Below are 10,000 nucleotides of genomic sequence, written 5' to 3' on the forward strand. Positions count from 1 at the left end.
GCCCGCTCTTTTTCGCAATCTTCTTCGCTTCTTCTTTGACTTTTTTTGCCTGTTTATTCCTACTGTCTGCCGCTTTCTTTTATGTTCTGCTGCAGTTAAACTAAATCTTGAAAACGTTCATCAACCGAGGATACCTAAACTTCGAGCCAGGATTCGAGCTAGGATCCGAGCCAGGATTCCAGCCATAGCTTTCTCCGCTATTTATTCTCGAATCTCTCGGTTAGGTTAGGTCTCGAATCGGTTAGGTTAGGTCTATTTAGGTTGGTTCTAGTCTAGTTAGGGTTAGGGTAGGTCTCGGTTAGGTTAGGTTAGGTCTCGGTTAGGTCTCGAATCCTGGCTCGGATCCTAGCTCGGATCCTGGTTCGAATCCTGGCTCGGATCCTGGCTTTATTCTTAGTATATCTCTCATCAACCTCCGCTATCGTTTGTCGACATAACAAATAGAAATGAGTTTTCTTTTCTTACAAAATCCCTCCAAGAAGAGATGGCGTTGTTGAGCGGGTTAGTACATTGTACATTTCGCTGACCTCCAGTCCATGGACTACCCAAATGGACTACCCTAAAAATACTATTTCGAACGAGTACTGTTGATCTATGTGTAACCAGCGTCTCAAATAGTGCTTACTTAAGCCTCAACACCCATTTTAAACAGCATTGTTCAACAGTATTTAAGGTGGCTGGAACCAGTTTCACCACTTTTAGAGACCTTCTTATTAGATGGGTTATAACTACTATACTGTACCACGTAACAGCAATGTTATGGTACCACATCAAACACCAATTATTGCTTAACAAAATGCGCTCACAATTTTGACGTAATAGTTTACCATGGCAACATAAAAGCTCTGCAAAAAGACCCTATATTTCGTCTTTACTTGCTTATATCTTTAAAATGAAATCGGTGACCCCCATTTTTTATTGTAGAATAGTAATTGGCAATTTAAGATAGAAATATCAGCAAAGTTTAAAAAAATTCTTGGGAGCCAATTCAGAGCTACCTTAATTTTTCGAAAATTTAAGGTAGCTCTGAATTGGCTCCCGAGAATTTTTTTTAACTTTGCAGATAGTCCTATCTCAAATTGCTAATTACTATTTTACAATAAAAAATGGGGGTCACCGAGTTCATTTTTAAGGTATAAGCGAGTAAAGACGAAATATAGGGTGTTTTTGGAGAGCTTTCATGTTGCCATGGTAACCTATTACGTCAAAATAGTGAGCGCATTTTGTTAAGTAATAATTGGTGTTTGATATGGTACCATAACATTTCTTTTACGTGATACAGTTTTGTAGTGACAACCCTTCTAATGAAAAGGTCCTTAAAAGTAGTGAAACTGGTTCCAGCCACCCTAAAGTGCCCCTGTGACCAAAAAATCAATTCATATTTTTCTTTGGATTTCACAACTATGTTAACAAAACACTAAGTGACCCACGTTATAAGCCTTGATTTCAAAAAGACACCTTTATTTTAACTGTAATTTTCCTATCTAATGGTCCGCCATTACTAACATTATGTTCTTGAGAGAGCTAGATCGAGGAGAAAATGACGTCAAAGGCTCACTAGTTTAAGGATGCAATACGTGTGTACGCCGCACAATTAATATGCAGCACGGGGGTTTTGGGCTGTCAGACTTTTAAACTCACGCTTTGCATATATAATAAGCTGCGTTCACACGCTGAAATTTTAAGCTAGTGAGCCTCTGACGTCACTTTTCCCTGGATCCAACCGTCTGAGGTCCAGTCGGTCAGTTTTGAACGTGAGTAATGGCGGACCGTGAAATCCAAAACTTACACTCAAGGTAAACGGCCTTTGGATAAAAATCAAAGCTCAAAATTTTGCAAGTCAGGTGTTAAGCAAACAAACTTTCAAAATCTGAAGGAAAAAAGGAAGTGGTTTTTTTGATCACGGGGGCACTTTAAATCTAAGCACCCATTTTAAAAAGGGTAGCTTACATGAAGTAATCGGCCATCACAACAATAATCGAAAGCTAACCTTTTTAAAATGGGTGCTTAGACTTAAATACTGTTGAATAATTAACAATTATTCGCCGAAGGCGAAGCGGTTATCGGTGAATATCCACCGAGACGAAGTCGAGGTGAATATTCACCGATAATCACTGAGCCTGAGACTGAGTTTTAGTATAAATACACAGGTGATTATTTCAAAAAAGAGAACATTTCAAAAAAAATATTTCAACGCGAAATCATCTTCACTTACGACTACTGGCAGCCATTTTGTCCGTCGAGGTGATTATCGGCGAGCCAATGAGAGCGCGCGATTTTGTATAATCACCTGTGTATTTATACTAATGCTGTTTAAAATGGGTGTTGAGGCTTAAGTAAGCACTATTTGAGATGCTGCTTACACATAGATCAACAGCACTCGTTCGAAATAGTATTCTTAGGGTAGTCCATTTGGGTAGTCCATGGACTGGGGGTCAGCGAAATGTACCGACCCGTTGTTGAGCTCCCCCGTTAGGTTTATATTGAGACGCCCTTCCCCCTCCCCCAGAGTCTGTACGGACGGACGGACGGACGTTCGCTCGCTCGCTCGTACGGTGACGTCATAACCAAATTTACTCGGCTTGATGGCTTACCAAAATTTCTAAGGAATGGAATCTTGCTCCGCTCAAGCGCCTTCGGCGCGTAGGAGCTCCGCTACAAATGTGATCTTTCTTTGTATATTCATGTGAATTATTCAATTTGTTAACTTTCATGCATGTCGTATTATGATATACATTACAGCTCTAGCTAGCTAACTTTGCATCTCTGGTCTCGATCTTAACCAGCTAGAATAATATATATGCATGGCTCGATTTTGATAGCCAAGACATTCGGACAATCACAAAGTGAGGATTAATCACAAACTCAATCGTTTTCTGTAGGAACGAGAAAGTTTTTGGTTCTGAGAACTGATATTACTACCATGAGAAGGCGCCAGAAGGAAATCAATGAAATCCTGCGAAGTAAATTATGAAATGATCACTCGCATATAATAAATATGGAGAATTACAACAGAGTTATGGCAAAAGCCATCCTTCTTTAGTTGTATTGTTTGTCTTCAAGCTAGTCTGTTTTTATATGATAGGAAGGCGAGGAATGTAGACTCTATTAATTCAATGCCTGTTAGTGGAAGGGAATTATAATTTTGAAGCCCGACAAGCTTTAAAGAGCAAAGATGCCAAGATTAATGTTGGAAGGTCAACGACCCTAAAGATTCTCTCATTTTACCATCATACACTATGCATTAGTCACATAACCGAACCGTTCCAGTTGAGCTATATAGTCTATGAAACAGAATAATTACCTATTGTGTTTTATGCATGGTTAAGGCCAAAATGAGGACAAAAACATATAACAAAGATCTCTGTCAGGCTTCATAACCATTTCAATCTATTAACTTTGATCAACAACGCAATATCCCTGAAAGGCATTGGACTGTGCTAGACTAACTTGGACACTCGCAGGCGGGGTATTGTGGGTATTGAGTAAGTCTAGAAATGCGTCTGAACCACTCGCTCTGCACTTTCTGAGAATTTTCTTGGATTCCTTCATAGCGCTCTCTGCTTTGCCGTTACCGCGAGTGTGGTAAAAAAGACGAGGAAGGAAATCTTCTGGTAAAACTGGCCAACATATATCTAATGCAGTATAAATATCTAAAAGCAAGAGAACTTTATGACAAAGCGATTAATATCACGAAAGAAATGGGAGACAGAAAGAATGAAGCATACACTAATGAAAAGGTTGGAATAATATCTTGTTATCTCGGTGACTACCACAACGCTTCTGTCTCCCATTTGTCAGGGTTATTCATTCCGACCGAAGTGAGTCCGTTTCCTCTTTCTTAGAGTTTAATTTGTTAGGGTTACGTTTTTCTTCCCTCAGGATTTAGCCTTAAGGTTAAGGCCGCTTTCAAATCTTCTTCTCTAACTTCTCATTTTTGTTATTTTGAGTTCAATTTTGCAGTCAGAGGTTTTGTTCACATTACCTGGGCAAGAACGAGACAAGACACTCAACCACACATGACACTTGATTTCTGATCTAACTTGACATCAGACTGATGGCAATGAGCGCTGTAACCGTACATACAAGATACTCACCAAATTTAAAAGGTTAATTAACTTGCAACACTACACCCTGTTATGATAAGATGCGTAATGTTGTATAACTTGGCACACGTGCGTTCTGTAGAGACCCGCTCCTGCTAGTTGAATCTACTTAAATATTCGTAGTCAGTTGCGATGTAGATTGCACTGAGTAAACGTCTTTAGTTTTATCCTTGTCATCCCTCGTTTTATAACATGGTGGCAGTGGTAAATTATTTAGCTTCATTTTGGTCGTTGACAAATTAAACCGTTTATGACATGGGTGATGAAGAAATCTCTGGTGGTGAAAGCTCGGGCACAACATCCCAAATTTTACCGCCTCAATCGTCGATGTTTCGTCCGATCACGCCTCCGCAACCTCTTGCTTTGAAACACAGCGGAGAAGTCGCCGAAAATTGGAAGCTTTGGGAGGAAAAGTACAACAACTATTTCGTCATTTCTAGGCTGAATCGAGAGAGCCCGGAATACCAGCTAGCGATGATTAAGCAGACGGTTTGAGATGATGCTTTGAAAGTTATCAAGGCGTTCAGTTACACTGAAGCCGAGGAGTCGGATGATTGGCACGTGTTAATGGATAAATTGGAGAAGTACTGTATTGGAGAGGTCGGCGTAATTTTGGCGAAGCGAGATAAACTTCTAACCGATCCGGTGGATAGTTTTATCGCCGAATTGAAAACGCTGGCTAAGACGTGCAACTGAAAATAAGAAATCTTACTTTGGATCGGTGTATCGACATATGTCGCAGATGAAGTCGCTGTCAGAACCGGCAGACAACATTAATCAGGTCGAGTCAAAGAGGAAAAAGCCTCAAATTCCCGACGCCGGATGGACGGTCGGGAAGGACAATTTCGTTTAATTCTGTGGCCATGATGATGTCCCGGAGAGAAAGAAATTCCCTGCCTGGGGTAAAGTCTGTAAGTGGTGCAAGAAAAAGAACCATTTTTGCAAGAGGATGCAAAGGTAAGGATGCCGCCGTTTGCGCTATCGAGAGTGATGAAGACCAGGAAAAGACAATTGTTGTTAGGGTTCAAGCCATGAAAGATTAGGCCGTGTTTTCTGAAATGCTGGTCCAGCTGAAACTTGTCAGGTTTCAAGTTGTATGTGGAGCTAGTGCTAACATTTTACCATACAAGCATGTGGGAAAAGTGGATCTTGCTCCTTGTTCCCAGTCCCTTATTATGTGCAATGGCACCAAGGTCAAGCCTGTGGGGACCTGAGCTCTGCCAGTTGTAAATCCACGAAACAATGCGAAGTACAAAGCAAGGTTCTTGTTAGTCAAAGAAAATGTAACTCCAGTTCTGCGATTAAACGCCACTGAGAAGATGGGTTTGTTAACTGTGCACAAGGAAAACTTTGTGAGTGTTTTGGAGAATTTGGAAGATGATCTGATTGTCAAATATGCGGATGTGTTTAAGGCAAGCTTCCAGAAAGGGTTCATCTGCAAGTGGATCCGGCTTGTCAACCGGTAATTCTCCCAGCCAGGAAAGTGCCTCTCTGCGTCAAAGAGAAATTCAAGGCGGAACTTCGAAGTTTGCAGGATCTGGATGTCATTGCTCCCGTCGATGAACCGAGAGAGTGGGTCAGCCAGTTCGTTGTCGCTGTCTAGAAATCTGGTGAGTTACGAGTTTGCATTGATCCTTAAGGCGCTTAATGCTGCCCCGAGGAGGGAAAGATACCAGATTCTTGTTATTGACGAGGTGGTGCCCGATTTAGCAGAGGCCCGTGTGTTCACTAACGATGAGTCTAGTCTGGTGCTGACTTTTGCCACTCCTCACGGGAGATACTGCTGGCTTCTTTTGCCGTTTGGTCTCAAGTGAGATATTCCAGAAGCATTTACACCAAGAGTTTTTGCGTCTACCAAGGTGTTTTTTAATAGCTGATGACCTGCTCATTTATGGAAGAGGTGATGCTGATCACGATGGTAACATGGAGGCCTTCACGAAGAGGTGTCAGCTAAAGGGCATAAAGCTCAACCGCACGAAACTGGACAACAAGTGTGAGGAAGTCACCTTTCATGGGCATCTCCTGACAACAGAAAGCCTGTGGCCAGATCCGCAGAAAATCAGAGGGATTGTTGAAATGACTTGAAACTGAATCCAGGCGATGTGTCCCGTCTAAATGGTATGGTTAGTTATATCAGTCGTTTCCTGCCAAACCTACCCGACGTGATGAAACCGCGCCGTGACCTGACACATAACGATGTAGAATGGTGTTGGTCCAACACACAGAACGGGCTTGGAGGGAGGTCACGAGCCTCATCGTGTCTACCCCTGTGCTATCCTACTACAAGCCAAATGGGCCGCTAGAGGTACAGTGTGACACCAGCCAAGCTGGTCTTGGTGTGACCATTATGCAGGGCGGACACCCCATAGCCTATGAAAATGGGGCGTTAACGAACAGAGTCCCGCTACGCACGGATAGAAAAGGGACGCTTGCTATTGTTTTCGCCATGGAGAAGTTTAATGACTTCACGTTTGGCAGAAAGAGATTGGTTTTCAGAGGCCTTTGCATCGTGCTTCCAAGCGTTTGAAAGGCATGGTAAATTCATGTACGGAAGTACGACCTGGAGGTGAAGTATGAGAAGGGAAACAAGATCTTGGTAGACACCCTTTCAAGGGCATTTATCCCATCGGATGATCAAGACGAGTCAGAGTTTGAGACCACTAACGTGATCAAGTATCTGCCGTAATCATGTATTCTCAGATCCAGGGAGACACTAAAGCGGACGAATCTCTTTAAGTCTTGAAAGCCGTGATTAAGAAGGGCTGGCCGGAGTATAAGAGTAACCTTCCCAGTATTATCTCCCCTTACTTCATCATGCGTGACGAGATGTCAATCCAGGATGGCCTCATCCTGAAAAGAGAGCGAGTTGTGGTTCCACGTGCCTCTAGGAGCAAGCTGTTGAAGGGGATTCACAGCTCACGTATTGGCGTCAACGGCTGTTTAAACAGAGCGCGTGAGTGTGTGTTGTGGCTCATGTGCCATGTGGCCCATGTGGTAACCGTGTGTCAACCTGGGAGGCCTGTCGAGAATATGGACGGGTTTAAGCAAGGGAAACGATGATGTCCTTTGAGACGACAACTCGATCCTAGCAATGAGTTGCAGCCAACCTGTTTGAGTTTAAAGGAAAGTCTTATAGACTTATACTTGGTTACCTCAGATTGTTATGTGCGAGTGTCCAAGTTAGTCTAGCACAGTCCAATGCCTTTCAGGGATATTGCGTTGTTGATCAAAGTTAATAGATTGAGATGGTTATGAAGCCTGACAGAGATCTTTGTTGTGTGTTTTTGCCCTCATTTTGGCCTTAACCATGCATAAAACACAATAGGTAATTATTTCTGTTTCATAGACTATATAGCTCAACTGGAACGGCTCGGTTATGTGACTTATGCATAGTGTATGATGGTAAAATGAAAGAATCTTTAGGGTCGTGGACCTTCCAACATTAATCAACAGATTGAAACACAGTTCCTAAATTTTCGTAATCTTTTGCCTCCCCTTCTTTGTCACCAATTTGTATTCTGATGACAAGTGCTGTCTCGAGACATTCTATAGCTTTGTCATATTCACCAACAGATTGAAACACAACAACAACAACAACAATATTTATTAACTCACACTTAGACTAATTACAAAGGATTGTTATATACATTACAAGTTAATTAAAGAGAATAATTAGGAAAGTAGTTTAGGTAATTGGAGCCTAGAGTTTAAAGGAACCGTAAGGTTTTCGAGTTAACATCTAGTAACTATTTACAGTTAATTTTTCCGTACGAGCCAGCTTCTTCCCTTTTGTCTTTTTTGATGGTAATTGGTTTCTCAAGGTATTCGTTCGCTTTGTCATATTTACCAAGAAATATAAACACAGTTCCTGAGTTTTCGTACGAGCTGGCTTCTCCCCTTTTGTCACCAATCTCTTTTTTGGTGGCAAGTTCTTTCTCAAGATATTGTTTCGCTTTGTCATATTCACCAACAGATTGACAAACAATCCCTAAGTTTCTGTACGAGATGGCTTCTCCCTCATTGTCACCAATTTGTATTCTGATCACAAGTGCTTTCACATGATATTTTTTAGCCTTGTCATATTCACCAATAGATCGAAACACAGTTCCTAGGGTTCCGTACGAGCTGGCTTCTCCTTTTTGTCACCAATTTGTATTCTGATGGCAAGTGCTTTCTGAAGCTATTCCTTAGCTTTGTGGTAGACACCGAGATGATAAGATATTATTCCAACCTTTTCATTAGTGTATGCTTCATTCTTTCTGTCTTCTATTTCTGTTTCATTCTGTTGGAGAATATGACAAACCTAAAGACTATCTTGAGAAAGCACTGGTTATCACAAAAGAGATTGGTGACGAAAGGGGAAAAGCCGGCTCGTACAGAAACTTAGGAACTGTGTTTCAATCTGTTAGTGAACAGAAAAAGCTAAAGAATATCTTGAGAGAGCACGTGCCATCAAAACACTTGTGGACAAACAGGGGGAGGCAGCAATTTACAGTAATTTAGGAACTGTGTTTAAGCGTCTTGGTGAATATGACAAAGCTAAAGAATATCTTGAGAAAACACTTGTCATCAAAAAAGGGATTGGTGACAAAAGGGGAGAAGCTAGCTTGTACGGAAACTGTGGAACTGTATTTATATCTCTTGGTGAATGTGACAAAGTGAAGGAATATCTTGAGAAAGCACTTGCTATCAAGAAAGAGATCGGTGACAAAACAGGAGAGGCCACCTCGTACGGAAACTTAGGAACTGTGTTTCAATCTGTTGGTGAATATGACAAAGCTAAACAATATCTTGGAAAAGCACTTGCCATCAGAATACAAATTGGTGACTTAAATGGAGAAGCCAGATCGTACGGAGACTTAGGAACTGTGTTTATAGAGAGAAATGAAAGGACATCTGTCTGAAATGAGCTCTTAAATTGGTGTTAGGTCTTATGTGGAATTAAACATGGTGACCCTGAATTTGATATTGGGTGGCTTTTAAAGGTCAAAATTGAGGTCACATCTGTTGCCATATAGGCATGGACCATTTTTCTCTCAAGAAACAATGGTCAGAACTTTGGCTACAGGATTGATACGACATATGGTTATTACGTTTCGTCTGTTGTCCATCCGTCACGTTGTCTGTACATGTACATTTTCCCATCTCTGGCAATATCTCAGAATTTGTTAGTCTTTTTCCCAGGTACCACACGACCATTTGGCTGACGTTCAGCCAATCAGTCACCTGATTTCACATTGATTTTGGTGCCAAACAAACATACACCCTTTGTTTCAGACACGAAATGTGAGTTAAACTTTGAGTTTTACTAGCGTGAAACAAAATGTGTATGTTTGTTTGGCACCAAGATCAATGCGTGAAATCAGGTGACTTCACCTCCATATTAACGTGATCTCAGGTCAGGTCGGCTGAGTCTATAAACTTTCTGTGTAAAACTGTACACACCTAAAACCCTATCAACAATTGCATTTTATATTTAATCCAGTCAGTAAAATGCATAATATATTTCAGCTGCAAGAAAACACTGCAACAGCAAATCATGGCCAAGTGGAGTTTCTCAAGAAGATTACTGGAGTTTCACCACGCTCATACAAGAGGTCGTCACCCCAATGCGTCTTGTGATTCAGAAAGCATCACTAATGATTTCAAAACGTGTGGATGGCAGCACGCAAAATGTTTTCATGGTGCCCATGCTTTGGACAGCACCGTTATGATTGACTATATGCGGGAACTTGATGTCAGAGGAAGAGTTGACCCCACTGATGAGTTCGTCGACACAGTGTCCAAAGATGTGCACAAGATAGTTGAAGGCGTGATTGAAAAGTTATCAGCTGAGTTTCCAATTTTCAAGGGACGCCTTTTGAGGATGGGGAGTTCGCACAATGGTCTGAAAG

The 10,000-nt window shown here is 41.5% G+C and overlaps 1 pseudogene; it reads left to right on the forward strand.

Annotated features, from left to right (window-relative positions):
- Positions 1-10,000, forward strand: part of LOC137971299 (uncharacterized) — a 26,230-nt pseudogene that overhangs the window by 5,558 nt on the left and 10,672 nt on the right.

The sequence above is a fragment of the Montipora foliosa genome, chromosome 1, assembly GCF_036669935.1.
Source record: "Montipora foliosa isolate CH-2021 chromosome 1, ASM3666993v2, whole genome shotgun sequence".
NCBI lineage: Eukaryota > Metazoa > Cnidaria > Anthozoa > Scleractinia > Acroporidae > Montipora > Montipora foliosa.